Source organism: Myotis daubentonii, chromosome 6 (genome assembly GCF_963259705.1).
Source record: "Myotis daubentonii chromosome 6, mMyoDau2.1, whole genome shotgun sequence".
Lineage (NCBI taxonomy): Eukaryota > Metazoa > Chordata > Mammalia > Chiroptera > Vespertilionidae > Myotis > Myotis daubentonii.
The window spans coordinates 55,352,384-55,374,341 of record NC_081845.1 but is presented as its reverse complement, the minus strand read 5'-3'; the positions used below and the strand labels follow the sequence as shown (position 1 = coordinate 55,374,341).

General features: G+C 41.5%; 1 pseudogene; it reads left to right on the top strand.

Moving 5' to 3' along the window:
- The first annotated feature begins 2,830 nt into the window (after window positions 1-2,830).
- LOC132237581 (nucleolin-like) lies at window positions 2,831-5,002 on the top strand (annotated as a pseudogene).
- Window positions 5,003-21,958: the final 16,956 nt, after the last annotated feature.

The window sequence follows — 21,958 nt, the reverse complement described above, 5'->3', positions numbered from 1 at the left end:
AAAATGGGTGTGCAATGCCCTCCTGTGGTTACAATTCCAGGCAATTATTATCTGCAGAAACCGTTTATGCAAATATTGATGTCAGCAATGTAAAAGCAGTATAACTTTAGGGGGCAAAAATTCATACAAATATTTCCAGATGTTAATGCAAATTATATGGTTTAGTTTTTTGTTGTTGTTGTTAATACTCACCTGAGGATATTCTCCATTGATTTTTAGAGAGTGTGGAAGAGAGAAAGAGACAGAAACATCTGTGTGAGAGAGACACATAGATTGGTTGCCTCCTGCACACCCTCAACCAGGACCAGTGATTGAGCCTGCAACCAAGGTAAATTGAACCTGGGATCCTTCAGTCCACAGTTCAACACTTTATCCACTGAGGCAGTCTGGCTAGGGCTATGGTTTAGTTTTTAACCAGAGGCATATTTCCTGTATTTCAGGACACTCAGACCCATATTCATTTTAGAATCTGGCCACATCCACATTCCATACAAGTTTTAATCTAAATACATATAAAATATGTGTAGTCAGTGAAAAAATACTCTTTAGAGTGTGAATAAAAAAAATCATTTCGTTGGAGAATCATTTAAAAAGATAACATATATCTAAAATATTTTATTTTAGTATGAAATATAAATTGGATATTTTACCAGCCTTTTGATTTGAGGCCAAGACTTTTATTAACATTATTTTTTTAAGTAGTCTACTGATTTTTCTTTTTGCTCTTTAGTTTAGAATTCTAGATTTGATGACTTCTATTTTTTATTTTTCATGCTTTTTTTTTTTGCCCATGCACAATTCAAAACTTATTTTTTCCAATGACCTTTTCTGAAGTAATTTCAAAGCATCCAACTTAGTTTTCTTTTACCTAAACACTTTCTTTTAACAAATTATTATTTTGTATATTACTTAATTTAATTACATAACTGAATACAAGTACAATTGACATAAGTAAGTTTAGGATCAAACAATTACCTTAAAAAAGTAGATAACTTATCCGGTGGCAGCTAGAGAGTAGAAGCATACCAGCGCCTATGTACTTGGTTCTGAGACTTCCTCTTGTTCTGGGCCTGTGTACATTAGTAAGCAGGAATGGAGAGCATTTTGTGAGACTGTTAAGTGAGATCAATTTAAAGAGCCTCTATCATACTCAATTTTTGTTGCAGCTACCAGAACAATCGAAGGAATAGCACATTATCTGTTAACATTAACCAAATTCATCAGGTATGTGTCTTTCTTGGACTTACAAGTACTGGTAAAAACTGGCCTAGCAATAGAGGGCATTTTGTGTTTGTGAAATGATTCAGTTCAAATTATTTCATATGCAACTGAAAATATTTAAATGCCTATTTTATCACAAGAGGGCACTCATGCCCCATTCTTTAAAGTAAATGCTGTTTCAGGCATTGATTTGAGAGGAATTACCACTGAAATAAAATTTAGACCTACAACTTGAATTTCAAGTTCAGTAAATTGGCAGAACTGGGGATTAGTGATTCTATTTATGCAAATACAGAGATTTTTGCTACATAAGTATTATAAAAGGATTTTCACACATATAATATAAAAATATGCAAAACCTGCTATGCTGAACAATATTTAATATTTTGATGAGCCATTCCAAGGTTTTCATTATTTTTAAAATGTAATGATCATTTTATTGATTGAATTACTACAATGAGATTTCAATCATCTGTCACACAATCAACATTATTAGGCATCTACCCTATTGTTTCTCTGGACAACAAATTTACTGCATTTTAAAGAATGTATCAGATATCACATCAATTATTTTAAATTATGACTTCAATAATTGTAGTTTGTATTAGTTATCTATTGCTGACTAACAAATTACCCCCAAACTTAGTTGCTTAAAACAACAATAATTTATTATCTTTTAGTTTCTGAGGCTCAGAAATCTGGGAACAGTTTAGCAGCAGTGCCTCTTGCTCAGGGTCTCTCACAAGGTGGCAGTCAAGCTCTTGGCCAAGGCTGCAGTCGTCTGAAGGCTCAAATGAGACTGAAGAATTTGCTTCCAAGCTCACTCACAGGGGACTCTCCACAGGGCAGTCTTACACCATGACAGTTGGCTTCCCCCTGGCCAAGTGGTCTAAGTGGGAAAAAGAGTGAGTGCCTAAGATGGAGGTCACAGTCTTTTTAATAACCCAATCTCTGAAGTGACATCCTATTGCTGCTGTTATATTTAGTTAGAAATGATTAAATAAATCCACACACACTCTTGGGGTGGGGATTACACAAGGGTGTGAATACTAAGAGACTGGAGTCGTGGGGTACCAGCATGGAAGCTGCTATATAGCTGGATAAAGATGGGACCATATAAAGACAGAAATATCCCCAGGTAGTTAGGACCAAGGATTATTACTTTGTCAGTATATGAATTTGAACATGACAGAGTTGTAATACTAAAAATTTTAACCAGAGTAATATTAAAACAAATATTTGAATTCGGACTCAGCTGTTTATTTCCTTATTAATCAAATATCGTGTCTAGCATAAGTAAATACATACGTACATAGAAAGAATGAGTGTAAAATTGGAAAAAAAGCATAATCTAAAATGTTAGATTTGGGGTTGACAATATGGAAGGAACTAGGTGATGCTGAACAGCTTTTTGAGTCCATGTTCTTTAGATAGAGCTAACCATGGGCTATAGTATGATATAGACCATGAAAAGGTCAGATGGTCAATCTGAGGAGTTTCCTGTGCTCTGGAAGGAAATTCATGTGTCCAGAATCTCCTGGGGAGTCTTGAGCTCTAGCTGGTAGTGAAACCTACTCGCTCCCGTTCTTCAGTACCAGCCGCTGCCATCGATGCCGTTTGGTTCCTCTGGGCACATCTGCGCCACTTACCTGTCACACACTCTACTGTCATAAGCCACCGTCATGGTGAAGTTAGCAAAGGCTGGTAAAAATCAAGGTGGCTCCAAGAAAATGGCTCCTTCTCCAAAGGAGGTAGAAGAAGATAATGAAGATAAGAAAATGCCAGATGAAGAAGATGAAAGCAGTGGAGAAGAAAAAAGGCAAAAAGTCTACCACAACTCCAGGAAAGAAGGTGATAGTTTCCCCAACAAAAAAGATTGCAGTTGACACACCAGGCAAGAAAGCAGTTGTCACCCCTGGCAGAAAGGCAGCAGTTACACCAGCCAAAGCACTAGCCATACCTGGCAAGAAGGGAGGCACACCAGGCAAAGCATTGATAGCAATCCGTGGTAAGAAGAAAGCAGTCATCCCAGTCAAGGGAGCAAAGCATGGCAAGAATGCCAAGAAGGAAGATAGTGATGAGGAAGATGATGAGGACAATGAAGAGGAGGAGGAGGAGGATGAAGATGAGCATGAATTTGAGCCAGGAGTGATGAAAGCTACTGCTGCCACTCTTACCTTGGATGATGATGATTATGACAAAAATGAGGGTTATGATGAAGATGAGGAAGAAGAAGATGAAGGTGAGGATGATGATGAATATGACTCTGAAGAAGAACCTATGGAGATTATACCAGCCAAAGGCAAGAAAGCTCCTGTAAAAGCTGTTCCCATGAAGACTCAAAGCACAGCTGAGGATGAAGACGAAGAAGATGATAATGAAGAGGAGGATGAAGATGAGAAAGATGTTGAGGAGGAGGATTAAGAGGAGGAGGAGAAAGAGCCTATCAAAGAAGCACCTGGGGAATGAAATAAGGAAATGGCCAAACAGAAAGCTGCTCCTGAGGCCAAGAAACAGAAAGTAGAAGCCACAGAACAAACTACAGCTTTCAATCTCTGTTGGAAACCTGAACTTCAGTAAATCTGTTCCTGAATTAAAATGGGTATCAGTGACGTTTTGTTAAAAATGACCTTGTTGTTGTGGATGTCAGAATTGGCCTGTCTTAGGAAGTTTGGCTATATGGATTTTGAATCTGCTGAGGACCTAGAAAAAGCCTTCGGACTCACTGGCTTAAAAGTCTTTGGCAATGAAATGAAACCAGAAAACCAAAGGGAAAAGACAGTAAAAAGATCAAGATGCAAGAACACTTTTGGCTAAAAATCTGCCTTATGACGTTACCTAGGACTAATTAAAGGAAGTGTTTGAAGATGCTATAGAGATCAGATTAGTCAACAAGGTTGGAAAGAGTAAAGGGATGGCTTATATTGAATTTAAGACAGAAGCCGATGCAGAAAAAACCTTGGAAGAAAAGCAAAGAACAGAAATAGATGGGCGATTCATTTCCCTGTGCTATACTGGAGAGAAGGGTCAAAGTCAAGACCACAGAGGTGAAAAGAATAGCACTTGAAGTGGTGAATCAAAACCTCTGGTTTTAAGCAACCTTTCCTACAGTGCAAAAGAAAAAATTCTTCAGGAAGTATTTGAGGAGGCAATTTTTATCAAAGTCCCCAGAACCAAAATGACAAAACTAAAGGGTTTTGCATTTATAGAATTTGCTTCATTTGAGGATGCTAAAGAAGCTTTAAATTTCTGTAATAAAAGAGAAATTGAAGGCAGAATAAGCAGGCTGGAATTGCAAGGACCCAGGGGACCGCCTAATGCAAAAAGCCATCCATCCAAAGCTCTGTCAAAGGTTTGTCTGAGGACACTACAGAGGAGACATTGAAGGAGTCATTTGATGGCGCTGTCTGGGCAAGGATAGTCACTGACAGGGAGAGGAGCTCTTCCAAAGGGTTTGATTTTGTAGACTTCAACAGTGAGGAAGGTGCCAAAGTCGCCTAGGAGGCCAGGGAAGACGGTGAAATTGGTGAAAACAAAGTTACTTTGGACTGGGCCAAGCCTAAGGGTGAAGGTGGCTTCCAGGGTTGAGGAAGGTGGCGGCAGAGAAGGCCAAGGTGGATTTGGTGGCAGAGGCCAGAGAGGTTTTGGAGGTCGATGTGGCTTCCTAGGAAGCAGAGGTGGAGGAGGAGACCAGAACCTACAAGGAAAGATAAGTTCTAATATCTTCTTCTATCCCTGCCTTTCCCTCTTCCATTTGAAAGAAAGGACTCTGGTGTTTTAACTCTGTTACCTGATCAATGACAGAGCCTTCTAAGGACATTCCAAGACAGCATACAGTCCTGAGGTCTACTTGGAAATCCATTTGTATAATATTTCAAAGGAGATACTCTGTTGGTTTTGACTGGATTTTTAAAGAGATGAGTGATAGAGCTAACTCTTATCTGTAAGTTTTGAATTTATATTGCTTTTTCCCAGTGTACAAAATCATTCCCCATCACTACAGTTGTGTGTGTGTGTGTGTGTACTGAGGTACAAAGAAAAGCAGAATGTTTTATCATGATTTTGCTTCAGAGCTATGAGACAAATTAAAAGTCCTAAACTTGGGGAAAAAAAGATCTCTCCTGGGTCCTTAAAAAATCTTTAAGGGGCTGATTTCAAAAACATATAAAGAACTTAAACAAATGAACACCAAGAAGACAACCCAATTAAAATATGGGCAAAGGACCTGAATAGACTCATCTCCAGAGGGGACATACAGATGAGATGACCAGTAGGTGTATGAAAGATGCTCAATGTCACTAATCATCAGAGAGATGCAAATTAAAACCACAATGCACCCTAGCTGGTTTGGCTCAGTGCACAGAGCTTCAACCTGCAGACTCAGGGGTCCCGGGTTCGGCTCTGGTCAAGGCCACATGCCCAGGTTGCAGGTTCGATCCTTAGTAGGGGCATGCAGGAGGCAGCTGATCAGTGATTCTCTTTCATCATTGATGTTTCTACCTCTATCTCCCTCTCCATTCCTCTCTGAAGTCAATAACCCCCCACCCCGAAAAAAAAACCCACACCACAATGAGATATCACCTCATGCCTGTCAGAATGGCTATCATCAATAAACAACAAGTGCTGGTGAGGATGTGGAGAAAAAGGAACCCTCATGTACTGTTGGTGGGAATGCAGATTGGTGCGGCCACTGTGGAAAACAGGATGGAGTTTCCTCAAAAAATTAAAAATGGAACTGCCTTTTGACCCAGTGATCCTATTTCTGAGAATATATCCTAAGAATCCTGAGATACCAATTCAAAGGGATATATGCACCCCACCCCACTGTTTATAGCAGCATCCTATCTAATAAAAGAGAAACATGGTAATTGGCGTACGACCGCTACCCTTCCCATTGGCTAATCAGGGCAATATGCAAATTAACTGCCAGCCAAGATGGCGGCCGGCAGCCAGGCAGCTTGAAACTAACATGAGGCTTGCTTGCTTCAGTGAAGGAGGAAACCAACGTTCCCCGCCTGCCTTGCCGGCCTCTGAGCTGCAACTCTCAGCAACTATGTAACAAATATAGAAGCTAAACAAAACCCCAGAAACCAGCTTTAGTCCGCCGGGCTTCAGCCAGAAGGATCGCAACATTGTAAGCAAAGGCCAGAAACCTACTTTCAGCAGCGGAGGCCTAAGAGCTGGAGCCAAGCCTCAAAGCTAAAGCTGGCCCAGAATAAAAAAGAAAAAGAAAAAAAAGGAGCAGTTGGGAGCTTCAGTCACCCCCAGCCTGAAAACAGCCCTCAGCCCCTTACCCAGACTGGCCAGGCACCCCAGTGGGGACTCCCACCCTGAAGGGTGTGTGACCAGCTGCAAACAGCCATCATCCCCTCATCCAGGCTGGCCAGGCACCCCAGTGGGGACCCCCACCCTGATCCAGGACACCCTTCAGGGCAAACCAGCCGGCCCCCACCCGTGCACCAGGCCTCTACCCTATATAGTAAAAGGGTAATATGCCTCCCAGCACCGGGATCAGCATGACAGGGGACAGCGCCCAAACCCCCTGATCGCCCTGTGGCTCTGTGTGTGACAGGGGGCGGGGCCACAACCTCCCTATCCACTCTGCTCTGTTTGTGACAGGGGAAGGCGCCCTAACCCCCTGATCAGCTCTGCTCTGTGCCTGATAGGGGGGAGCTCCCCAACCCCCAGATTGCCCTGAGGCTCTGTGTGTAACAGGGTGCGGCGCCCCAACCCCCTGATTGGCCCTGCTCTGTGCGTGACAGTGGGTGGCGCCGCAACCTCCCCATCGACCCTACCTTGAGTGTGACAGGGGGCGGTGCCCCAACCCCCCAATCGGCCCTACCCTGAGCGTGACTGAGGGTGGCATCGCAACCTCTCAATCGGCCCTGCTCTGAGCCCGACCAGGGGCTGCACCTAGGGATTAGGCCTGCCCTCTGCCACCCGGGAGCAGGCCTAAGCCAGCAGATCGTTATCTCCCGAGGGGTCCCAGACTGGGAGAGGGCACAGGCCGGGCTGAGGGACCCCTCCCCTCCCCCCCGCCCCCCCCCCCCCCGCCCCGAGTGCACAACTTTTTGTGTACCGGGCCTCTAGTTATTTATAATAGCCAAGATCTAAAAAAATCCCAAGTGCCCATCAGTAGATGAGTGGATAAAAAAGCTGTGGTACATTTACATAATAGAAGCCATATAACCATAAGAAAGAAAGAACTCTTATCTTTTGTGACTTCATGGATGGATCTGCAGATTATTATGCTAAGTGAAAAGCCAGACAGAGAAAAACAAATACCATATGATCTCACTTATATGTGGAATCTAATGAACAAAATAATCTGATGAACAAAATAGAAATGCATGCAAACATGGGACAGATTAACCACTGTCAGAGGGGAGGGGCGTTGGGAGGCTGCTTAATGAAAGAGGATGAAGGGATTAAGCAAAAAAACCACACATGTATGCATAACACATAGACACAGACAACAGTGTGGTAATAGTCAGAAGGAAAGGGGGTAGGGGTAGGTGGAGGTGGGCAAAAGGGGGCGGAAATGGGGATGAAAGAGACTTTGCTTGGGGCTATGGGTGCACAATGCAGTATGCAGACAATGCTTTATTGAATTGTACACTTGAAACCTGCATGGTTTTGCAAACCAAGTCACCCCAATAAATTCAATTAAAATAAAAGAATGGGCAAATATCTTGGTGGTTTTATTACCTCACTGGGACCTTTAGTCTTCAACCCAGGCTTTTCTTTCTTTTTTTAAAAAAATGTTTTATTGATTTTTTACAGAGAGGAAGGAAGAGGGATAGAGAGAAACATCGATGAGAGAGAAGCATCAATCAGCTGCCCCCTGCACACTCCCACATGGGGATGTGCCTGCAACCAAGGCACATGCCCTTGACGGGAATCGAACCCGGGACCCTTGAGTCCGCAGGCCGATGCTCTATCCACTGAGCCAAACCGGCCAGGGCCCCAGGCTTTTCTTATAGAATGATCTAATTGTCAGTTGTGCATCTTTACTGCAAAAACAATGGATGGGTTTTTTGGTATCCTGATACTTGATCAATTGGGTATTAGTTTTATGCTAACTTTATAGCTTTCCTGAATACAAATTTTAAAATCTGTAGCTTACCCATCTTATTTTGCTGTTTATTTTATCTTAAATGTTTATTTTTAAATGTTCCTTTTATTTATTTTAAAAATAAGGGATAAGTGACTTAGCACAAAATTCAAAACGTTGAAGAGAGTAAGCAAACTTGTTTATGAATTTTATTGTATATATATTATTTATTTCAGAGAGGAAGGGGGAGGGCGATAGAAACATCAATGATGACAGAGAATCATTGATTGGCTGCCTCCTGCATGCCCTCCACTAGGGATTGAGCCCTCAGCCTGGGCATGTGACCTGATCAGGAATCTAACTGTGACCTCCAGGTTTAGATCGACGCTAAACCATTAAGCAATGCTGGTTGGACTAACCCAGTAAATTCTTTTTTTGTTTGTTTTGTTTTTGAAAATGTTTTACTTTCCCACCAATTTTACTTTCTCCCCCCCCTCCCCGCCCCCAATAAATTCTTAAGCTTTACCAACACCTTACTGAATTACTTTCCAATGCAGAACGTCTTTCCACTATTAGGAATTGAGAAAAGAAAAAAAGAGCAGTACCTGACATTTAGAAGCTGGCCTGGCACTCAGAACAAGGCCATATTTTTCTTCTATGAGCTATAAATAATCTAATAGAACACCAATCTCAGACAAGTTTACTCTGAGACCATGATAAAATGAGACAGAACAAGGCCACTTCATAATTTTGCCTAAGCACAGACATAAATAAGGTCACTGTGCCACCCCCACAATACCTACAAAACACCCCTCCCTCAGCAGAATGAGTGGCTGCTATTTCTTTACCAATTAGTTTACCCTTGTGCTGGTTTTCTCTTCCATGAGTAAGATTTATTGAGATACTCAATCACAGACTCTCCCCAAGTCACCTAATCAAAGTCCAAATCCTGTAATTAGTTCTTTCTACCAATCTCTTGCTGAGAGATGTCACAATTCCCCATGGTGTATATTCTCTCTCTCTCTACATCAAGGAATAAACTAAACTTATTTAGCTACAGGTATGTTTCTGGTGGTTCTTTGGCTGAAGGGCATTGACAGAATATATAAATAAATTAAGTAATTAGTTTGTTCAGCAAACTTTAATTAAGCTTGTAGTATGTGGTTCCAAATTGCTTGAGTGTTTTGGTTTAAAATCTTTGAAAACATGGTGAAAGTTACAGACCCTCTTGATGCAAAACAATGAACATTCACTCAAAGATTCACCCATATTTTCAGGAGTTCACAGACCTCTTTGATTAATAGTCTGAATTTAATCATTAGAATAAGATACACTCTGCTTTCAAGGAGTTCAGGATCAGCACAAGGGATGAAGGGACATATTTCTTTATTGGGACCATTCTTCAAATAGAGATGATTTACAAATGAAAACTATGTCCTAAGTAGAACCTGGTTTATGTATGATTAGGGTAAGGTTAATTGTGGCAGTGTATTCTTTTTCCTTCTGTAATGTGTGTGTATATGTGTGTGTGTGTGTGTGTGTGTGTGTGTGTGTGTTTGTGTGTATATTTAATGATGTCAGAGAGGAAGGGAGAGGAAGAGAGAGACAGAAACATCAATGATGAGAGAGAATCATTGATCAGCTGCCTCTTGCATGCCCCTTACTGGTGATGGAGCCCGACACCCAGGCATGTACCCTGACCAGGAATTGAACTGTGACCTACTAGTTCACAGGTCAATGCTCAAGCATTGAGCCACACTGGCTTGGCTCCTTTTGCAATATTTTAAAGATTAGATCATTTTATTATCAATTTATGGAAGCAACACATTTCTGAGAGAAAGAGAGGGTGGGAGCGAGAGAGAAGCAATACAACATGTGCAATTTCACACAATGCTACTTTCAAATGGTACAGGATTGTTCCTTCTTTCTCATTTCCAAAGTCTCTCATTCTCTCCCTGAGACAGACTATGAACAAGGTGAGGAATTGTTTTCTCAATGAAGAAAAATTGTGTTACAAGGATCAGTGCATTTGCATTTGAGGTGACCAAAGTGCAGAAAGCTTGAAAGTTGTATGTTTTTCTCCACAGCCCTGGGACTGGAGGTTGAGCCCTGAATGTCTGAAATCTACTTGGTGGCAAGTCCTATATCTTACTTAGCTCTTTACCCTAAAAGCACTGGAAAGGTACTCAATATATATTTATTAAAGAAATGTGTAGTCCCAGAGGCATAGTACTTCCAAACCCTCCTTCAATTCCTGTCCCCCTTCCTCACCCCGTTGGTTCAGATCCTGACTGCCCTTCTGCTGATTTTGCCATGTCAATGGTTTCCTTTCCTCTGATCTGTCTGGAGTTGTGTCCTGAACCCCTCAAGACTGTTTCTCAGTTTACTGTTTCTGGACCCTGAGAAGATCCTAGCTTCAATCAGAACCTTAGCAGGCTAGCCCCCATATTTGTAGACCCTCCACATTGCTATCAGCAAAAGATCCAGTCTGATCCTTGGTGCTTTGCACAATACTATGGAAAAACGACACAGCAGAGGAACTTATGTCCAAATCTTAAATCCTGGTGCCTGTGAATGCAACCTTACTTGGAAATAGAGTTTTTGTGGATGTAGGTTGGATAAAATCTCAAGATGAGATCATCCTTGACTTAGGGTGGGCACTAAATACAATGACTGGATCAGAGAAAGGAGAGGGGGATTTTATATTCATTGGCACTGAGGAGAAGGCCATGTGAAGACAGAGACAAAGATTGGAATTATGCACCTACAAGTCAAGGAGTATCAGTGATTTTTGGCATCCATAAGAAGTTGGGAGATTGGCATAGAATGGATTCTCCCTCACACTTCAGAAAGAACCTCCCCCACTGACACCTCAATTTCAGACTTCTGGTCTCCAGAACTGTGAGAGAATAGATTTCTATTGTAAGCCACAAAATTTGTGCTAATTTGTTATGGCAGCCCTAGGAAACACATACATCAAATGATTTGTATGCATCAGAATGGACTCTTCTGATCATGAATCACAGCTCTCACCTTACACCCTGGAATCAGTCATCCCTTGGATACCCCTTTGGTCAATGGGCAGACACCACCTCAGTCAACTTTCAGAACAAACCTGGAGAGGGAGACCAAGCAGGCCCTGAAAGTGAACTTGAGGTGATTTAGGCAAGCGAGTTCAGGAGTTTTGAGTATGCGTGTATACTAGTAGAGTGTACAAGGATGAAGGTCCTTGTTGGTACCTCTCTTTGGCCTTGAGGAGTCCTCTCCCCATGGGTAGCTGGAGGAGTGTTAGAGTAGAACCTACTAAGAGTCCCCCCGACCCCTTATTTTTAGCTCTAAGAGTAGTACTGCTAATGGTCTTTTTCTTTTTTTGAGTGTTATTTCTCGCATTTTATTTATTTATTTTTGCAATTTTTTTTCTTTATTGATTAAGGTATTACATATGTGTCCTTATCCCCCCATTGCCTCCCCACCCGCCCACTCATGCCCTCACCTCCTGGTGTCTGTGTCCATTGGTTAGGCCTATATGCATGCATACAAGTCCTTTGGATGATCTCTCCCCCTCACCCCACCTTCCCCTACCTTCCCTCTGAGGTTTGACGGTCTGATTGATGCTTCTCTGTCTCTGGATCTGCTTTTGTTCATCAGTTTATGTTGTTCATTATATTCCACAAATGAGTGAGATCATGTGATATTTATCTTTCTCTGACTGGCTTATTTTGCTTAGCATAATGCTCTCCAGTTCCATCCATGCTGTTGCAAGTGGTAAGAATGCCTTCTTCTTTTTTAAATATATTTTACTGATTTTTTTACAGAGAGGAAGGGAGAGGGATAGACAGTTAGAAACATCGATGAGAGAGAAACATCAATCAGCTGCCTTCTGCACACCCCCCACTGGGGATGTGCCCGCAACCAAGGTACATGCCCTTGACTGGAATCGAACCTGGGACCCTTGAATCCTCAGGCCAATGCTCTATCCACTGAGCCAAACCGGTTAGGGCAGAATGCCTTCTTTTTTACAGCAACGTAGTATTCCATTGTGTAGCTGTACCACAGTTTTTGTGGGTTTTTTTTTAGACTCTTTGGAAACATGATTTTATTGTAACCCACTATGAAAATTATACAAACTGGATCATAGAATTGGTAAGGTGCCGGGGTCCAACCCCAGCGGGTCCAGGGGTCCCCAAAGGTGTGGACGGAGTCGGCGAAGAAGGAACGATACAGAGATAGCGTTCAGTTGATCATCATAGCCGGGTTCGCTTGTCAGGGTCTCCAGCCAGGTTCTGTACAGGTACTCCAGTCAGGTTCAGTGTCCAGGTTCCAGTCAGGTTCTCCTGCCAATCTCTGTAGTCAGGTTCAGTCCAGGATCCCTTGCCATGTTCTCCCGCTAGGCTCTGTCTCTAGGCTCCGAGGCCAGTCCCTCTCCAGGATCCTCCGGCATGCTCTCTCCAGCGAAGTTCTTCTGTCTCTAGAGAACGTTCTGTGTAGGTTCTGTGCCTAGGCTCTGTCTCTCTTGGTCCTGTCTTCCAAGCCCTGTGTTCTCGATTCTGTGTTCTGAATTCTGTGTGTTTCTGTCTTGTTACAACTGTATTTATACCAGTTGATTCAATCCTATCAATCTCTATTACAAAGGTTAGGGCGTTTCTTATCTCCATTCCAGGGAGAAAAGATTATGTAGTTTAAGCATGATTGTTTGTAGTTAAAGGGATTAATTACCCGCCTGGCACTTAGTTGAGGGGTTTTATTCCCTCCCTAACTTCAGGGGAAAATCCCTACCTGGGGATTCAACCTTTCTCGGAGAGGTGACCTTGGTTAAAACACAGCGCCAAGAAGGTGAGCAAACATATTAAGAACCATATGCCATATATGCCAGGTCCCTTGAAACAGCAAGCATAGACCGGCTCCCGGCAAATTCCCCCTTTTTTATTTTTTTAAAAGCAGGCATTAAAAAGAAAAACCTGAAATGCTCTCTTATATCCATTTTAAGAGTAGGATTGGCGCTTTCCGCTATTACCTGAGTCCTGATCTATCATCCCAGGGAGAGCTTGCCAATCCTGCACTTTCCCAGGGTAGAAAGGCTGCAGTGGGGTTAAGGATAAGGCTCCTTGGGCCTACCTTCTCCCATGCCTCTACATTTACCTTTCCAGCACCTTTCCTTCCTCAGAAAAGCATGGACATACTTCTGTCTGACTGGGAGTAACCTTAATTCCTCTGCTAGCAAGCATATGTGTTAAAAGATCAATACAGAGTCTTATTTCTTTAGACTCAGTATGGCACATCTTCTTAATCTAAAGATCAATACAGAGTCTTCTTTCTTTGGACTCAGTATGGCACATCTTCTCAAACTAAGTTCTGTACTATCCACCTTCTTACCCTACTTATCCTCTATAGGGGGGTCTGCAGTACCCTGGTGGAGTCCTATCCGTCCCGAGTGTGGAGGTTCTCAATGGGGGGGGGGCTTACCTAAGGGAATCCTGTTCCAGGGGTTCCCAAAGGTGTGGACGGAGTCGGCGAAGACTATCCACCTTCTTCCTACAATGGAGTCCAATCCGTCCCGAGTGCGGGGCTTACCTAGGGGTCCCTGTTCGGGCGCCAGATGCCGGGGTCCAACCCCAGCGGGTCGAGGGGTCCCCAAAGGTGTGGACGGAGTCGGCGAAGAAGGAAGGACACGGAGACAGCGTTCAGTTGATCAGCAGCCCAGCCAGGATCTCTAGCCCGGATCTCCAGCCAAGTTCTGGTCTCGATCTCCAGAGAGGTTCTGCTCAGGTTCTCCAGTCAGGTTCAGTCACTAGGTTCTAGTCAGGCTCTCCTGCCAATCTCCGCAGTCAGGTTCAGTCCAGGATCCCTTGCCATGTTCTCCCGCTAGGCTCTGTCTCTAGGCTCCGAGGCCAGTCCCTCTCCAGGATCCTCCGGCATGCTCTCTCCAGCGAAGTTCTTCTGTCTCTAGAGAACGTTCTGTGTAGGTTCTGTGCCTAGGCTCTGTCTCTCTTGGTCCTGTCTTCCAAGCCCTGTGTTCTCGATTCTGTGTTCTGAATTCTGTGTGTTTCTGTCTTGTTACAACTGTATTTATACCAGTTGATTCAATCCTATCAATCTCTATTACAAAGGTTAGGGCGTTTCTTATCTCCATTCCAGGGAGAAAAGATTATGTAGTTTAAGCATGATTGTTTGTAGTTAAAGGGATTAATTACCCGCCTGGCACTTAGTTGAGGGGTTTTATTCCCTCCCTAACTTCAGGGGAAAATCCCTACCTGGGGATTCAACCTTTCTCGGAGAGGTGACCTTGGTTAAAACACAGCGCCAAGAAGGTGAGCAAACATATTAAGAACCATATGCCATATATGCCAGGTCCCTTGAAACAGCAAGCATAGACCGGCTCCCGGCAGTAAGGATTAGGTTGAGCTATAATAAATCAAGCTAAAGTCAGTGAAAATTAACATAGAAAGGGCAAATTTGGTCTACAGCCCCACAGTGTGTATTTGAATAATGCATCATTGTTGTTGTTTTAAATGTATTTTATTGATTTTTTTACAGAGAGGAAGGGAGAGAATAGAGAGTTGGAAACATCGATGAGAGAGAAACATTGATCAGCTGCCTCCTGCACACCCCCTACTGAGGATGTGCCTGCAACCAAGGTACATGCCCTTGACTGGAATCGAACCTGGGACCCTCCAGTCTGCAGGCCGACGCTCTATCCACTGAGCCAAACCAGCTAGGGCTGTTGTTGTTTGTGTTTTATTTATTTATTTATTTATTTATATTTTTTATCAATAATAACTTTATTATTTTTTTATTGCTTAAAGTATTACAAAGGGTATTACATATGTGTCCTTCCTCCCCCCCCGCCCTTGACAGTCCCCTAGCCTCCCCTATCCCCCAAGTGGCAAGACTGAAGAGAAGGCCACATTGGTTAAATCACAAGTTAAGGGCACTAAAAAGGGTGAATTACACTAGGTAAGTCATCTCTGTAGAGAAAATAACACTTGGTAGACAAAAATTTTTGAAGGAAAACAATGCTTTCAAGGAAGAACTTTGCCAAAGAAGCAAAAGCCATGCCAGAGAGTCATTCACGAGTGTCACTCTTTTGATTGGTACCAACGCTACAGATGATTTAGAATAAAACTTCTTTCTCCAATTATATGAAAGTTCATCTCTAACTATGCAAATGTCCAACAAGACATTCAAAAGTCATATAAATGAAAAGTCCCCGAATTCCAGGATGCCAGCATACTGTCACCCTCACACAAAATTCCAGTAACACCTCACTGTGACAACTGAAAAAAGCCTCCATTTATTTCAAACTATTCCCCAGGAGGCAGTACTGCCCCCACTGAGAACCACCATTCCGAGGTTTAGTAAGGAGGCATCCAACACAGCCTTAGGGCCTTAGGAAAGACTAATGGAGAAAGTAACGTCTTAACTGAGCCAGTAGGAATTGGAGTTAAGTGCAGTGTTGAAAGGGCTGAAGGTGAAAGAGAGCACAGAACATTCCGGACACTGCATATATTTCAGAATGGCTGTGACATCAAGTCGTATTAATATTTACCCTGCTGCTAAAAACATAAGAAAAAGAATCAAGCCTAAAAATCAAGTTTGCATGGTACATAAGAAAAGAGGTTTCTGGCTGCCTTTCAAAAGTTTACAGACACTATTAAGCAGGCATTGTTGCACAATTTTCAACTTAAAAATTTTACCAGATACTTATATGCATAGCCCATGGACACAAGCAATAGGGTCGTGAAGACCTGGGCAGGTGGGCAGCGGCTGGGTGAAGGGGGATAAGGGGGGGGGGTGAGAAACATCTGTGATACTATCAATAATAAAAAATAAAATTTTAGCAGAGGACATCAACAAAAAACTGACCTTTACAGCTTTAGAAATTATTTGTTTCTCGTTGAATTAAAACAGCAAAGAATGGCCATTCAAAGGTAATATTAGCATCTTTCTCCCTTTCTCAATTGTCATTAGATTTACTACCTCTCTCACCTCCAGAGTGCAGGTTCTCTCCCTGCTTATCAGAGCTGCTCTCTGAACATCAGACTGTAGACAAGAGGTCACAGACTGGCAGCTTGTCACAGCTAACCCATGGAGCGGTTTGTTTTTCCACAGTGTTACCTACTAAGCAGATTTTTAAAATTTTAATTCATTGCCAGCACACACAAATCTGGAATTCCAGATTCGTCGGAGATATCAGAAAAACTGGCAATAGTGGGCCTGCATGTCCCCAAGTCAGCAGTCAGTCAGCTAGAGCTGAGGAGGAGCTGGCCACTTTAGACAGGCATGTGTGCTCTAGTTTCCACCCCCGTCCTCCCTTACTAATACCCCCCACCTAGGTCTGGTACCAGCTGTCACTTGCCATTTAGTTACATAGTGTTTTTCTTATACCTGGTGTGGTAGCTTGATGATAACCCCCATAAACATATGTGCATGTCCTGATTCCCAGAATCTGTGAATTGCCATCTTTGGAAAAGGAGTCTTTGCAGATGTCACTAAATTAAGGATTTTGAGATGAAGAGATATCCTGTATTATCCAGGTGGGTTTTAGACTCAATGATGACAGAGACAGAGATTGTAATGATGTGGCCTTAAATCAAGGAAGCCAAGAAATGCCAAGAGCCACCAGCAAGCTGAAGAGGGAAGGAAGGATTCTTTTCTGGAGCCCTCAGAGGAAGTGAAGCTCTGCTGACATCTTGATTTCAAACATGTGGCCTTCAGAACAGAGAGAGAGTACATTTCTGCTCTTTTATGTTTTTGTTACAACTGCCCTGAGATGCCACATTGGCAATGAAAAAGTCAGAGCTAATGATGAATGTGAATTACAACCTCAAAATTAAAGTTTTTGAAAAAAGATAATTTTACCAAAAAAAAAATGAATTTAGTAAAAAAACACACCACAACACCCCAAAACAAAAAAGAAATGAGACCTAAGTGGTAACATAAGGAATACCCATTGTTAGGAAGAATGGGAAGAGAATGAGGATATGGCCAAGGATTTGAAAAGTAAGAGAACATGGGGACGAAAACATGATGTCAGTGAGTTCAAATGTGTTTAATGTGTTCATAGTACACAAACCACTCATTTGAGGACTCTGCCTCCCGTACAAGAAAACAACTAAAACTACTAGAAAGGGCAGTAGTTTCACAAGGATGAATGGTATGCTTGCTTTGGCTTCTTGTTTCTGTTTTGGGTTTCCTTCCTTTTCTTTCTTCTTCTTCTTCTTCTTCTTCTTCTTCTTTTTTTTTAAATATAGGGAAAATATGATTGTCGAAAAAAGGAAAAGTTTTCATTTCTCTCTCTCTTTTTTTTATCCTTAGAGTTTGAGACAAGTACTAGTACATATAGGACTAATGATTGAATTGTGATCATTAAAACAACAGATTTTATTAAATCTTTCAAGTTATTGGGATACACTTGGTAAACTGCTTATAGTAGTTAACAACAAAGTAAATGTTACAAACAAAAATTGAATGTGTGTTATTACTTAGCAATCCAGCATTAGATATTATTTGCCTGTTACATTTACAATAGATACTCAGAGGTAGTTAAGGAGCTCAACAGCTTTTACTTACTATTTATTAGTGGGATACTCACATAGTACAAATAAAGACATATTGTTCTTTGTTCCTCAAGGCAGAAAATTCTATGGAAGTATTTCTAAAGGAACTGTCACTTCTACCCAGTACCACTACCTGTAGTTATATAAGTACATGAATTGCTGAATCATAATTTAGTAATTACGTACACTAAATTTATTTTTGATGGCAATGCATAATATATACTTGAGATCTATGATAATAGCTAATATCTATTGTGTTCTCTATGTGTTAGACCTTACACAAATTCATTTAATTCCTCATAATAATCCTGATCAGTCAGTACAGTTATCCTTCCCATTGTACAGATTAAGAAATTAATGCACAGAGAGGTCAAGTACATTGCCTAAATCAGACAACTAGTGCACTCAGCTCCAGAGTCTGCACTAGCAACCACAAAGGTAAAAAAAGCAAATTTTAAATTTAAATATAAATATAATGTCCTAGTGAGATAAAGGACATTACTCTTTTTTCAAAATGTTGACAACTTACTTGACTTTTATATATAAAGAAGCCCCCCCCCCCCCAAAAAAAAAAAACGTTTCAAAGGAATAGAACTGCCTTATAATATAGTTTATTAAGACATGGGTTTAGCCCTAGCTTGTTTGGCTCAGTGGATAGAGTGTCCTCCTGTATACTGAAGGATCCTGGCTTCAATTCTAGTCAAGGGCACATGCCCAGGGTTCGGGCTCAACCCCCCAGTAGGGGTCGTGCAGGAGGCAGCCAATCAATGATTCTCTCTCATCATTGATGTTTCTCTCTCCCTCTCCCTTCCTCTCTGATTGTTGAACATGGCATTCATTCTGCAAGCAACTGGGGAGCCATGGAAGGTTTTTGTGTAGGGGAGTGAAATAATTGGAGCAGTGTGGTTTGGGAAGGTTTTGGGGAATTATTTGTAAGTGGATTGCAGCAGGGAGAGGTTGTAGGTGGTATGCTGGGGGAGTCAGTTAGTTATGAGGGCAGTACACTTCCAGAGGGGCCCTGGACTCCGAGTGAGAAAGGTGGCAGAGGGGATGGAAAGGGAGGCAGTAGTGTGGTAGAGATGATAGGGCAGAATCAACAGGACTTGGCAACTAATTGGTCTGGCAAAATGTGATATTCCTTCCAAGCTTTCTGTTTGAGTATTTATTTCACTGCTAATTGCTGTTAGCTGTGGCATTAATCTTAGTAATTGCAATTATTTGAATGTTTGATAAAAGCTATTATATTAATGTGCACAATTTTGTAATCAGTTTTGTCATAACTCTTAAACGCTAAGTAGCAGATGTCTCCTTTCAGACGATGATAATGGATCACCACATGCTAGATACAATTATGAACTTAAAATTGCTCTCATACTGTATATTTCTGAGGACAGTACTTCCTCAGGATGCTATTTAAAATACACAGAACAAATTCCATCCTTCACTGAATGCATGAGTTTCTTGAACTGTGATGCCTGTCAATTGGCAGAATTTAAATCCCATCAAATACAGCAGAAGCCTTTCCAGGAACATTAGATTTTTCCATGAGAAATACACTTATGCTATATTATTGCACAGGATCATAGATGTGTATGTGCACGTGTGTATTTCGATGGATTTATGCACTAATGTCTATTGTAAACAATGGGTATATAATAAATTCTGATAATAAGTCATTGTTAGATGTTGAGGGATATAGTTTAAGTTGTAGTGTTCTTTAAACCCACAGGCACTAGGGAGGTGAGCACATGTGCCAGGGGTTGGGGAGAGCCCAGGGGAGGACAATGGGGGGACAAAGGAAACATATGTACTACTATTTGTAGTACTTTAAACAATAAAAAGAGCATTAACATTAAAAAAAGAGAAATATTGGTCTAACCATAAGCAAATAGGGCGGTGGCCATGAAGTCAGCTATTGGTTGGACTTCAGGTAGCTGAGAAAGTCAGCTATTGGCTGCTGTCATTTATAAAATAGATTACCATTACAAGGTAGAAAGTTAAGATTTAAGATTGCTAAAGAAAGTGTTGGAGGATTTTATGGGAGAATATAGTGGCGACCAAGAGTTAAGTACCTTGCCAAAGGTGAATTTAGCAAGTGATGGGTGGGGCTGGGATTTAAACTCAAGTGTTTTGACTCCAATGTATTTGTTTATGTAGCTATAGGAATTTGAGGAAAAGAATAACAGGGCAGGCAAGGTAGAGAATAATTTACTAGTATCCATTAATAGGCGCGGCTTAAAACCCACTTCCTCTGGGAAACCTGGATGAATTAGTTAGCTGAAGGTAATCCCTCCTGCCCTCATGGGTGGGTAGGGCTAGGTGACTGACAACTTGTGAACAGAAATGAGGGCAAGGCATTTAAAAGCCAATGTGGGACCCTCTAGGGCAGCGGTTCTCAACCTTCTGGCCCTTTAAATACAGTTCCTCATGTTGTGACCCAACCATAAAATTATTTTCGTTGCTACTTCATAACTGTAATGTTGCTACTATTATGAATCGTCATGTAAATATCTGATATGCAGGATGGTCTTAGGCGGCCCCTGTGAAAGGGTCGTTCGACCGCCAAAGGGGTCGCGACCCACAGGTTGAGAACCGCTGCTCTAGGGCTTTTCCCCTCCACCGCAGTGACTGGCAATGTTTGGAATGGAGACTCCTCCATCAGCCTGAGCCAGAGATGAGATGTGGAGCTCAGCACCTGGCCAAACTACAACTGACATCTTGTATGAGCAAAAAACTATCCAGCACCCTTCGTGAACTCCAAGTGGCAGCTTCTTGATAGGGAGTTTGCAGGGACTGTGGCAGAAGGTTGAAAAGAAGCTTTTACTTGGGATGGGTTTTCTAGGCACCTCTTCTTAGACAATTCACAAGGTGGCTGCTAACATGGTTTCAGATAAAATGGGAGGCCTGAAAACATTTGCAATCTATTAGATTCTAATCTGAGTGATGTCTTGAAGTTTTAGAAACATAGAACAAGCATTCATTTACGTTCTTTATAATTTGAAGTTATCTAAATTAAACAACAGAATTTACTTTTCATTTTTAATATTCATGGTTGTTTTGCATGCAAGTCTCATTATGAAACACAGTAACTAACTGTGTTAGTTATATAACACCTACTGACAGATACAAACTGCACAGGTAAGCAGTTGATCTTGTAAATTTGTTGAGATGTCTGACATAGCTGTGTAGAAACACAACAGAATATAAACTTATTGTGCATGAATTTTTTCACTTTCCAAGAACTGTTGTTCCTTATATAGAGGTACCTTTTTTTAGAATATGGAAACCATTATGCTATAAAAGAATCAATTCCCACTTAGAAATTCACATTTTTATATACAGTAACCCAAGAAATGGTCAATTACCAACCCTGTCCCTTCTCCCAGCTCATTAACTCTGAGGCTTATATTTTCTCTAGATTCTAAGTATTCATCATGTTCAAATCAGTTTTATGTTGCTTTCTCTGAATCATTTTTTATTTCAGTTTGAAACTTTGAACTCCTTCCTTATATCAGGCATTAATTTTTCTCCCACAAATGAAAATTCTGTTTGATTGAAAACACCAATAATTGCAATGGAGCTGCTAGACCCATTTTCTTTTGTAGCCTATTTCCTGTTCTAAATTGTAGTGAACAATATTGCAGGCCCACTGCCTTCCGTGATCATTAAGCTGGTCCTTTTCTTGCCTTTATAACACTCATCAGGAAATGAGGATTGAACTGGATTCTTACCCGGGGATGGAAAATTCCAGCTGCATTAGGCGTGTTGCAGAACATCAACACCTCCCTGTTTTTCTTGATTAAAAGACATTTTAAAATTGGATCAGTGGGTATAGCCAAGTGACACACAAAGGGTTTCTTACTGATATAGATACAGAACTTTAATAACTGTAACAACAACATCAAAAAGTCAAACGAATATGCAGCTTGTAAAATCAAATGTGCATTTAGAAGTCAATATTTATGTTTGAAAAAATCAACTGTTCTTAAAAAATGCTGTTGTCTTTACTTATGCTCTACCACCTCATTTGTGGTTGAGTTACTGAGTGATAAAAATGCATCAGGTCACTTTTTTGGGGGGATAGGATTTAAAAAAATTGTTTCGCAGCAATCTGGGTAAATATTCA